General features: G+C 37.3%; 1 protein-coding gene across 2 annotated transcripts in view; it reads right to left on the bottom strand.

Annotated features, from left to right (window-relative positions):
- The window catches only part of LOC111259893 (nose resistant to fluoxetine protein 6), a 27,614-nt gene extending 19,798 nt beyond the window's left edge, over window positions 1-7,816 (bottom strand). Inside the window, exons 1-2 of one of the 2 annotated variants that reach the window (XM_022832258.2) lie at window positions 7,647-7,816; window positions 6,768-7,035 (exon numbers count right to left, since the gene is read on the bottom strand). The gene's annotated coding sequence lies outside the window, so the exon portion shown is untranslated. Of the gene's footprint in view, window positions 1-6,767 lie in introns of both variants that reach the window. The other variant, XM_086968060.1, reaches the window with a different exon arrangement.
- Between the last annotated feature and the right edge of the window lie 913 nt (window positions 7,817-8,729).

The raw sequence follows: 8,729 nt of genomic DNA, 5'->3' as shown, positions 1-8,729 counted from the left end.
ATATATTCTTTTCTTTTTTTCTTTTTTTTCTAAATTAAAGTAACCCCAGTGGACCCCATGAAGCGAATGCAATGTTTCTCTTACGGATTTATCGAATCGTGCTGCTGCTGCCTGCTGTAAGGGTGGTTATGATATTTCTGGAGAAAGAGCAAAAAAAACAAACAAGGAAGGCTGTGATAAATGAAATTAAACCGCTCGTCAACATCACGTTATGAGGTAACGATTATGTGAGGCTGAATTAATTATCAAGATCCGGCAACGGCGATTGAAAGGCGTGGGAGAAGGGGGTCGCGGAGATTGATAGAAAATCGAGAGTTATACGTATCAGAACAGAAAAAAATTGCTTGCTTAGAAACGAGATGTAAAATTATAGTAAAAATAAAATCTCGTTGAGTGTTGAATTAAATTGTTTAGCAGGCCTGAGGGCTTTGACAGGTCATTTATTGGAACGTTTAAGAGAAAGCTAGCTATCAAGAGAAGACAATTAGAAGAGACGAACTGGCTTTAAGGTCAAATGTGTGAGTGTTCATTTTTGCGAGCCTAAAATTATCGGCCATGAACAACGTGAACGTTTAGCCACGGTCGTCCTATATTTTATTCTGTGTAACAACAAAGCCCTTATTTCTATCTCTAGCGAAGTAACTTCCGTTCGTAAGCCGCCATATTTAAATAGTCAGATTCTATTAATCCGTCTAATGCACTGTTTAATCGAAACGTGGAGAACTTTATTGAAAGGCCATGTTGAAATGAGCCAACTCGAGTTTACGTCGACTCGTCCGCAGCCACCAGCAGTGCAGTGCCAGTTACGACACCATCGAAAAACCTAACTTTTATATAATATAATACAACTTCGAACTCCCACAGAAGGAACAATGACGGTCCTCAAAACGGAGTTAGTAAATTATTTACAACTACTACTTTAGTCGAACAGCAATGGCAACTGTGCTGAATACGGCAAAATGTCTGTAACTCAAAAGACTACTCCAAGATAATTTGCTAACTTAAAAGATGGTATCATGATCAAAGAAATGCATCCGTTCTACTCAGTCATCCGAGCTCAATGAGAGCCTCGGATGGCGAGCGACTCGTTAATTGGCCGAGTAGATAGATTACGGATACTTCAGTATCGGTTATTCTATAAGGTTTTTCTAGAAAATTAAAAGATTTTGTGAAAAGCGCAAGGAAATACGGTTTCTCACTGTCTCCTAAACTCTAGTCCGGCAAGGAGGAACATCCGACGGCAATAAGAGAGTTTTTGTGTAAATTATTCTGGGTGACGAAAAGGTTTGAATCATATAAAGGAGTGGATAGCTCTGGAAGATACGTTAAAACTCTAGATCTTTAACCGAAAAAGACCATGATTTGCGAAAAATTTGCGGGAATATATAATGGAAGACAATATAATCGGCAAGGATTTGTGTTAGACCCAATTATATTGGATAAGTAAGTTATTCAGTACAAAAACAAATCATGCTCTCCACGACAATAACGAATACACACAATAACTGCCAAGAGTTTGATTGAGAGGTGGAACTTCTGCATCCACTGCATTCTTCAAATCTCTTTTCCTTCTTATGGCTTATCTCTTCTTCAATCATTGGAAAATAACATTTTTGTAGCACATTGAACTATAAAGAGAATCTCTTTATGGACCAACTGGACGAGTTCTTCAGCTTCAACTCTTAAAACCTCTGGCTAGACGATTTGACATACTTGATTGAAAAACAAAAAAAGTCGTCGAGACTAACGTAATAAATACATTTATTGCTATAATTCAAGCGTTTTCGGTTAAATGAAAAAGCAACTATTATTACTTGATATGCTAACTGACTGGAATCGACGCGTGGCTGGAATTAAATTTCCCATGAACATGGGTTTCTTCTGCGTACCCTTTGAGTTCCTTGCTATGCTGTTTCAGCCTAAATGCTAAGAGACGAACCAATAGTGCGCAAGATCTCTTTGACGAGCCTGCTGTCTTTACGAATAAGTGATGCCGTCTGTGAGACTATGCAGCTCCAAAATGGTCCCGCAAACTTGCATAGAGAAGAAGATATGCAGCTTCTACCTTCCCGTAATTATATACACATACAAAATGCACGAAGATATTACGGTTTTGAATTTTTAGGACACGTAAATATCAAGCCCTTGCGAAAACTTTGACTGAAGCGCGCAGCGTCATCACGCAACTCTGTCAGATTTCGCGACGCGTAGCAATAATATAGACACATAATGAGGGGAAAATCCTTTGGCTTCTCTGTTGAGGGTCGCGTGGTTTTTATAATTTCATAGGGTTACACGGTAAATGGTGTCCGCTAACAGGGCTATTACGTTTGAAATGAACACGGTGAGACATAGCATGGAAACGCCTTCTGTGAATTTAGGCAAAGAAAAATAGAGGCCGCAAAATCGGCAACTATCCATGGAGAAGGTAATGAGTAGTCAAGTGATAAGCAGGTAGGATCTCAATTAGAAAAACAGATGTTCCTTTTGCCCTTTACTTTTTTGTCTTTTGCACAAGGAACTTCGAAACCGTTTACTGCTAGGCCGGTCTGTACTACACACTTCCCACACTGATGGCTCTCTATTTCTACAGAGACCGGGTTAACGTTTGTGGTCAGTACGAACAATTTAAAGATGGAGCGTCTCGCGGGTTTGGTTGCTGTTAAGCATTTTCTGTGCCATTCCCCAACCCGTTTTCTGATGTTTGCCTGTTTGAGCCATAGAAATCGTTGACATATGTTATGTTCGAAGACAGATAAAATTTGTATTGACAAAAAAACGTTTCTTTTGCAGTTGCAAACTAACGGATGTCTTGATCATATTCACAATAGGTGTGTCAGAGCTGCCTAACTTAGGGCAAATTCGAAATTCATAATGATACTTGATTTTCCCTTGTTGTGCTGTTTGATCATAAGAAATGTTATTCCAGTTGCAAAAAAAGGGCCAGAGGTCCCAACGGATGTGAAAAGAAGGCACATCTTCGATTAATGAAGACCGTGACATGAAAATGAAGTTGATGGTAGAAAAGACAAAGTTTTCTTAGATTTAAACATTTCTGTTTTCGGCGTGGTACTGAAGTTGCCTATAGAAATGGCACAGTGATGATCTATCCACTTACCAAAAAATACAAAAAAATTGTCCACGTACTTCTATTACTTAAAATTTTTTCGGCAAACAACAAAGTACTCTAAATTTCTAAATTTAAAAACAGTTATTATATGTGAATGCAATACCATGGACTCCATCGCTTGAGAAAATAACCAATATAAGTACATTCGATAGTCAGAAGATTTATAAAAGTGTTAGTTACTTTGTTCGGCTAAGCTACCACATTGATTCATTGATAAGGATAAAGATAAGCGTGATAACTGCACTATATAAACTACGAAGAAACTGGGTCGGCTACAGATGTCTTTGTTCTGTGCCAACCTTTTCCTTTTTGGGGTGACACTAGCACTTTGAAGTATTCAGGACCGCACAAACGGCCCAATACATATTTTGTCAATTAGAAAAATGCCTTTTATTGTATTCGGCGCAGTGCGGACTGAACGTTGCTCCATTCAGGAAAATATCAATATCGCGCAAAGACTGCGGGCGGCGACTGTCTGTCGCATAACACTGCAGAAATTTACTTGAAAAATTATTTTTTACATGAAAGGTACACAATTACATACAGCGCTAGATCACATTTCCCTAACGAATTAGACCTAGATGACACCTAGCACAAATTATTACTCTACGTGCTAAACTTACAATCGCTGCCCGTATCAGATCATTGACTTTGACTAGGAGCCTTTTGGAAAGTTTTTTTTTCAAGTCTTCCGATAAAGTGAAAAATGCTAAAAAAAAAAAACATACGTTATGAATTTTTGTTTGCAACCGGTCTCCTAAGATAATCCTACGAGTAACTTTTTATATTTTGGAACTTGAGACAAGCTACCACAAACAAACGAAACTCCGTTTGAGCTGTTTACTTAGAAAGAAATCCTGAAGACCAGCTCTAAGAGTTATTATCCAACTATATTGAACTTCAATACTTCCAATTCCAAAACTTGAAACGTCAATGGGCTCATGATCTGCTGGGGCAGACCTTTTATCTTGATCATCTGGAGTCTCCCCTCAAACATTGGTTGGGTTTGGATCACATCAGCATAGTTATCGATTGTGATCCCTGTATGGTTGGCAAAATGGTAGATTGATATTTGAAGATCGTAAAACTGAGTTATCATTATTTACGCAGCTTTGTTATAGATGTAACGGGTTTTTATTGTCTAGATTTTTTACGCACCTATCAGTCGTACGGTTTTAGATAATACGATCTATATTTTTCCGTTACGAAATCAGCGTACATTGACGGTCCCGAATTCGAGTGTTGTACGTCCATTTATATTCGCAAGTGAGCCGTCTATGATAAATTAAATGTGATACTTTTAATTTATTGTAATTGAAGCTGTTCGATCTCATTGATCATCTGAACACGGTTTCATCTTAGATACTGCTACGACTCTTTCTGAATCTGCTGATCCAAGTCTGAATCAACAAGGGCGACATCAGAAAAATCTGTGTAGATATTGTAGAATTTAGTTTCCAACAAAGGCGAGCTTAATTGAATGTTCAACAAATAATCGATCGGGGAATGCCGTCTGCCTCCTTTTGTAGTTCGCGATCGTCTCACAGTACTAAAATCACCAACCTATTTCGATAATAACTAGAATAGTAGATTGCTTTTCCGTATAATAACAAAAACGATCGTTAGTAACTTCTAGAAGATCCTTTTTTTACACACGTATTCTTTTAATTAGCTCAGTGCAGTGCCTAATTCCAGGCTGTGAAGTGGCAATAGCAGAACGCCAATAAATTAACAATCAAGGTTTACTTGAAAACTATAAACATAATCCTCTAGGAGCTACTTTGGCTATAGTATTTTCTATATTTGTCATAAACCTAGGTACAAAAAAGCCTAAAGCTGCAATCCGAATCAAAACATGCCTGTTAAATATTCCCAAGATATTATTCCTATACATATATAACAAAAGGGGCTTCAAAGTTCAAACCGTTATTGTTTTCTTCGAGTACCTGAGAGAGAAACAAAAAGCTATCTAGCGAATTGCAATATTGAGAAGTTCCCGAATACATTCTCATACCGCTGAAATTTTCGAACGACCGGATACTGACAACAGTCATAGCCGACGAGCACACTTTGAAGAATAATCCGTCTAACTTAGAAATATTTTTGCAAAAAGTAAGTAAGACAAAGGAAGCTACTTTTCATTCATTAATTATATCAGCACTTACGTGTGAGAGATTATTGTACATATATATATTTTTTTCTAAATTTAAATCTACAGTTAAAGACTATTATTTGAAGCTGTAGTCCTCTAGAAACCAGACGATGAGGGACAACTTTTGTATTTTTAAACAAATAATGTGCATATTTCTAACTGAAAATATATACTTTGTCAATGGCATAATATTATATATTGTTAAATAATTCTTCACTTTCAGCTTCCTGCTTCCGTTGTATCCGAATCACAGATCTCTACTGGGTTTTGCAATGTCTGTAACACTTTTCAAAGAACAAAAACGATATTAGAGATTTAAAAAAGCTCCAAAAATACAGGACAATAAATTAATATCAAAAATTGACGAAGTGAAACAAACAGGCAGTTAGGACATAGCCTATAGAAGAGTATAAAAAAATTATGAACCAATTTAGGGATCGAAATAATGCTGTTTAGCCAACGACACATATTACACTTTTTTTTTTTCTTTTCTTCTTAAACTAGTTTAAAACTAGTAAAAAAAAAAAGTTGTAATAAATTCTTACCTACCCCTATATTTTTTGTTTTTTTTTAAATTTTTTTCCAAAATCATTTTCGGTTGATTATCTGAATGTTTTTTAGAATATTTCAATCAGTTTCTGTATGTTAGCAGACAATCTTAAGGACTAGTTTTATTTGCTAAAGTGTCAAAACTGTGACGTAATACATTTATTCAGAGTTCGTGATCGGATTTTGCAATCGGAATACAACAAACTGATAAGCAAAACCTCTAAACGTACAAAGCAATTCACGATTCATTAAGGATAAAAAGTGGTCACACAAGACTTTTTATATTATATAAAATCCATCAGCTGCGATTTCGCTAGATAGATTTGTAGAGGGCCAACATTCGTACGCAAGTTTACTTTAAATAGCGATTTTTAATGTGTGTTTAAAGTCTTTTCCTCTACTTGAGTACAGGTTTCTTTTTTAATTAATATTTTCATTATAATGCTAATGATTCTGAACCGAGTGAAGATTTGAAAGAGTGGGCAATCTTTTTATCGATAGGCCGTTTAGAACCGTTAAGAGTTGGGTCGTAGCGCGATTACTAAGAAAAATATATTTTATAAGTAAGTTTATTAATTTGGCTCTTAAAATGCATATTCACTCGCTTCGGCAGAAGTCTTAATACTCAGAAGTACTAAATACACGATCTGAAAGTTAGCTTAACTATTTGATCATATCCACTGTATATTATCGTTATTATATTGCTATCTGAAAACTTTAAAGTATCTGTCAAAACTGATACTGGAACGTCGATCTAACAAAGTGAATGCCAACTTTGGAACATCAGAAACTGTAGGTGTAGTGTGTATCGTCATTTCGAACGGCTGAGTAGCTCAAGGTTCAACTTTAGTACATTTCAGAGGCAGCTTTAAGGCTAAAAGTATAAATTAATCAAAAGTAATTTCCATTAGCGGGTACTGAAAGATATACACTTACCTGGAAAAAAATAGCAGATAGACGAGGTTAGATTATTTAGGAGGAACGAACATCCGCAGTGATTTCACTCGCACCTTTACTTGACAAAAGATTGCTTTTGTCATAAACTCCTTAGGCCCATCACACTTTATAGGTTTCGGATCTTAACGTCCGATATCGTCGTTGAGTATTCCGTCAGACGAACGGCCCTTTAGACGGATCAGCAGGTAACTACGTTACGTAGTAACCTATCGCGGGAACAGGAGTATCGCACCCCAAGGAGAAGTAACTAGCGAAACATAAATATTTATAATGTTTCTGCGACGCTAAAATTGAAAACCAAATATTGGCCTGCTAGCGGGATCATGGCTCTAAACTGCTCATGACTTACGAAAAAGAATAGGACTCAGTGTCTATAGAGAAATTTGGATGGACGCTCGTAATAGGTTGGATCTATACGTCATAATCGTGACTTGAAATAGTATTATCGCCATAACCGACAAATTACACTCAGACATCTAGTTAGCAGTCATCAAAAGCACCTTTGTTAACATTAATCTGACAGGTAAGTAAATTGGGGGGCGTTCAAATATGACACACCTGTACAAGTATTTAAGGGGTCAATACGTCCTACCTTTCTGAACACGAAAACCCTACTGAAGAAGTTCACTGTTAACATAATTTAAATCCAGTTACCTCTAGGCGAAATATATCTACAAACGTGATCGTTTTTCCGCTCCCAAAATAACAAAAATTGCAAGCAATCTTTACGTTCTGGCCTATAGAAAATAGGATGCAAGATCTGAGTATGTTAAAATGCAACGACGCAGTATTGCACCCCTTTCAGGAAATATCTAGTCCTAATCGTTAAATCATTTAACTAATTAAAAATCTATTCACTTTTACTAGATTCGAAATAAAGTTCGTCCTTAAAAGCGACGAGCACGCCTTCCAAATGGTCGAGTTGAGATCTTTAAGAAAAATAATTAAGCTTGGCTCTATTAACGGGACAGTTAAAATGGGTTGGGCCTTTCATCTGCGACCAAGCCTGGACCACCCGTCCAGACCGACTGCACTTTATGGCTAGACGTTAGCGCCTTTTTAACGTTCTTTTTCTATGGATTGTTCTTTTACTGTGGTGTTGTTGTTTATATGATCAGATTGCGTGGCCTCCTCGTGTTCAGCGCGCCTGCTTTTGCACGTACATTGAGAACAACAGCAACGGTTATTGGCTGGTTCCGACGATCGTATATGGTCGTAACTCAATTCCGTCGTGAGGCGTTAGTCAATACGTACAATCTTTTTTGTATCTAAAATTATTCAGATACACAACTAAGCGTTCACATCCCCCCACTCACTATACCCTTGTGCTTTTCCACGAACAAACGTACGATTTTGTGACCGTTATCAGCAGCGGGTATCAGACAGCATTTGAGACACAGATGCTACACTGAAACGTGTTGGTCATAGCGTTAATGCGAGTGGTTGGCGTTGGACCCTTTGCGAGGGTCTTGTTGTAGCGCCACCTTCCTACTAGCCCAGTCGGCACTGATTTTATGATGATATTGTTGGCGATCGTTATTCTCATTGGGGCTTAAATAAGTTCTGATACCCCCTGTTACTGAGACTGTTGTCACGATTGTTTTGACCGGCTAACAGTAAATCAGCGACCATTGGCCGTAGTTCTTATGCTATCACGTTCTTCTGCACATCTTCTGTCTTTCCCCCAAATCCCCATGATATATATATATATATATATATATATATATATATATATATGAGCTTTAGTCACAGCCCTTCTGTCTTTTACGTTTTGCGCATTGAATGATTTTTCGCAAAAACGAAATCGAGGACTGCTGTTGACTGCGAGCAACCGTTCTTGTTCCGACTTCATTTTATCGGGCTATACTTTCAGCATTGTTATTGCTGGACTTCATTGCCACGTCATTGCTTAAATTCAGCCATTTAAAATCGCTGTCCAAC

This window comes from Varroa jacobsoni, unplaced genomic scaffold (assembly GCF_002532875.2).
Source record: "Varroa jacobsoni isolate VJ856 unplaced genomic scaffold, vjacob_1.0 scaffold_379, whole genome shotgun sequence".
Taxonomy (NCBI): Eukaryota; Metazoa; Arthropoda; class Arachnida; order Mesostigmata; family Varroidae; genus Varroa; species Varroa jacobsoni.
Note: the sequence above shows the minus strand (reverse complement) of the source record. Positions and strands in the feature narration are given on the sequence as shown.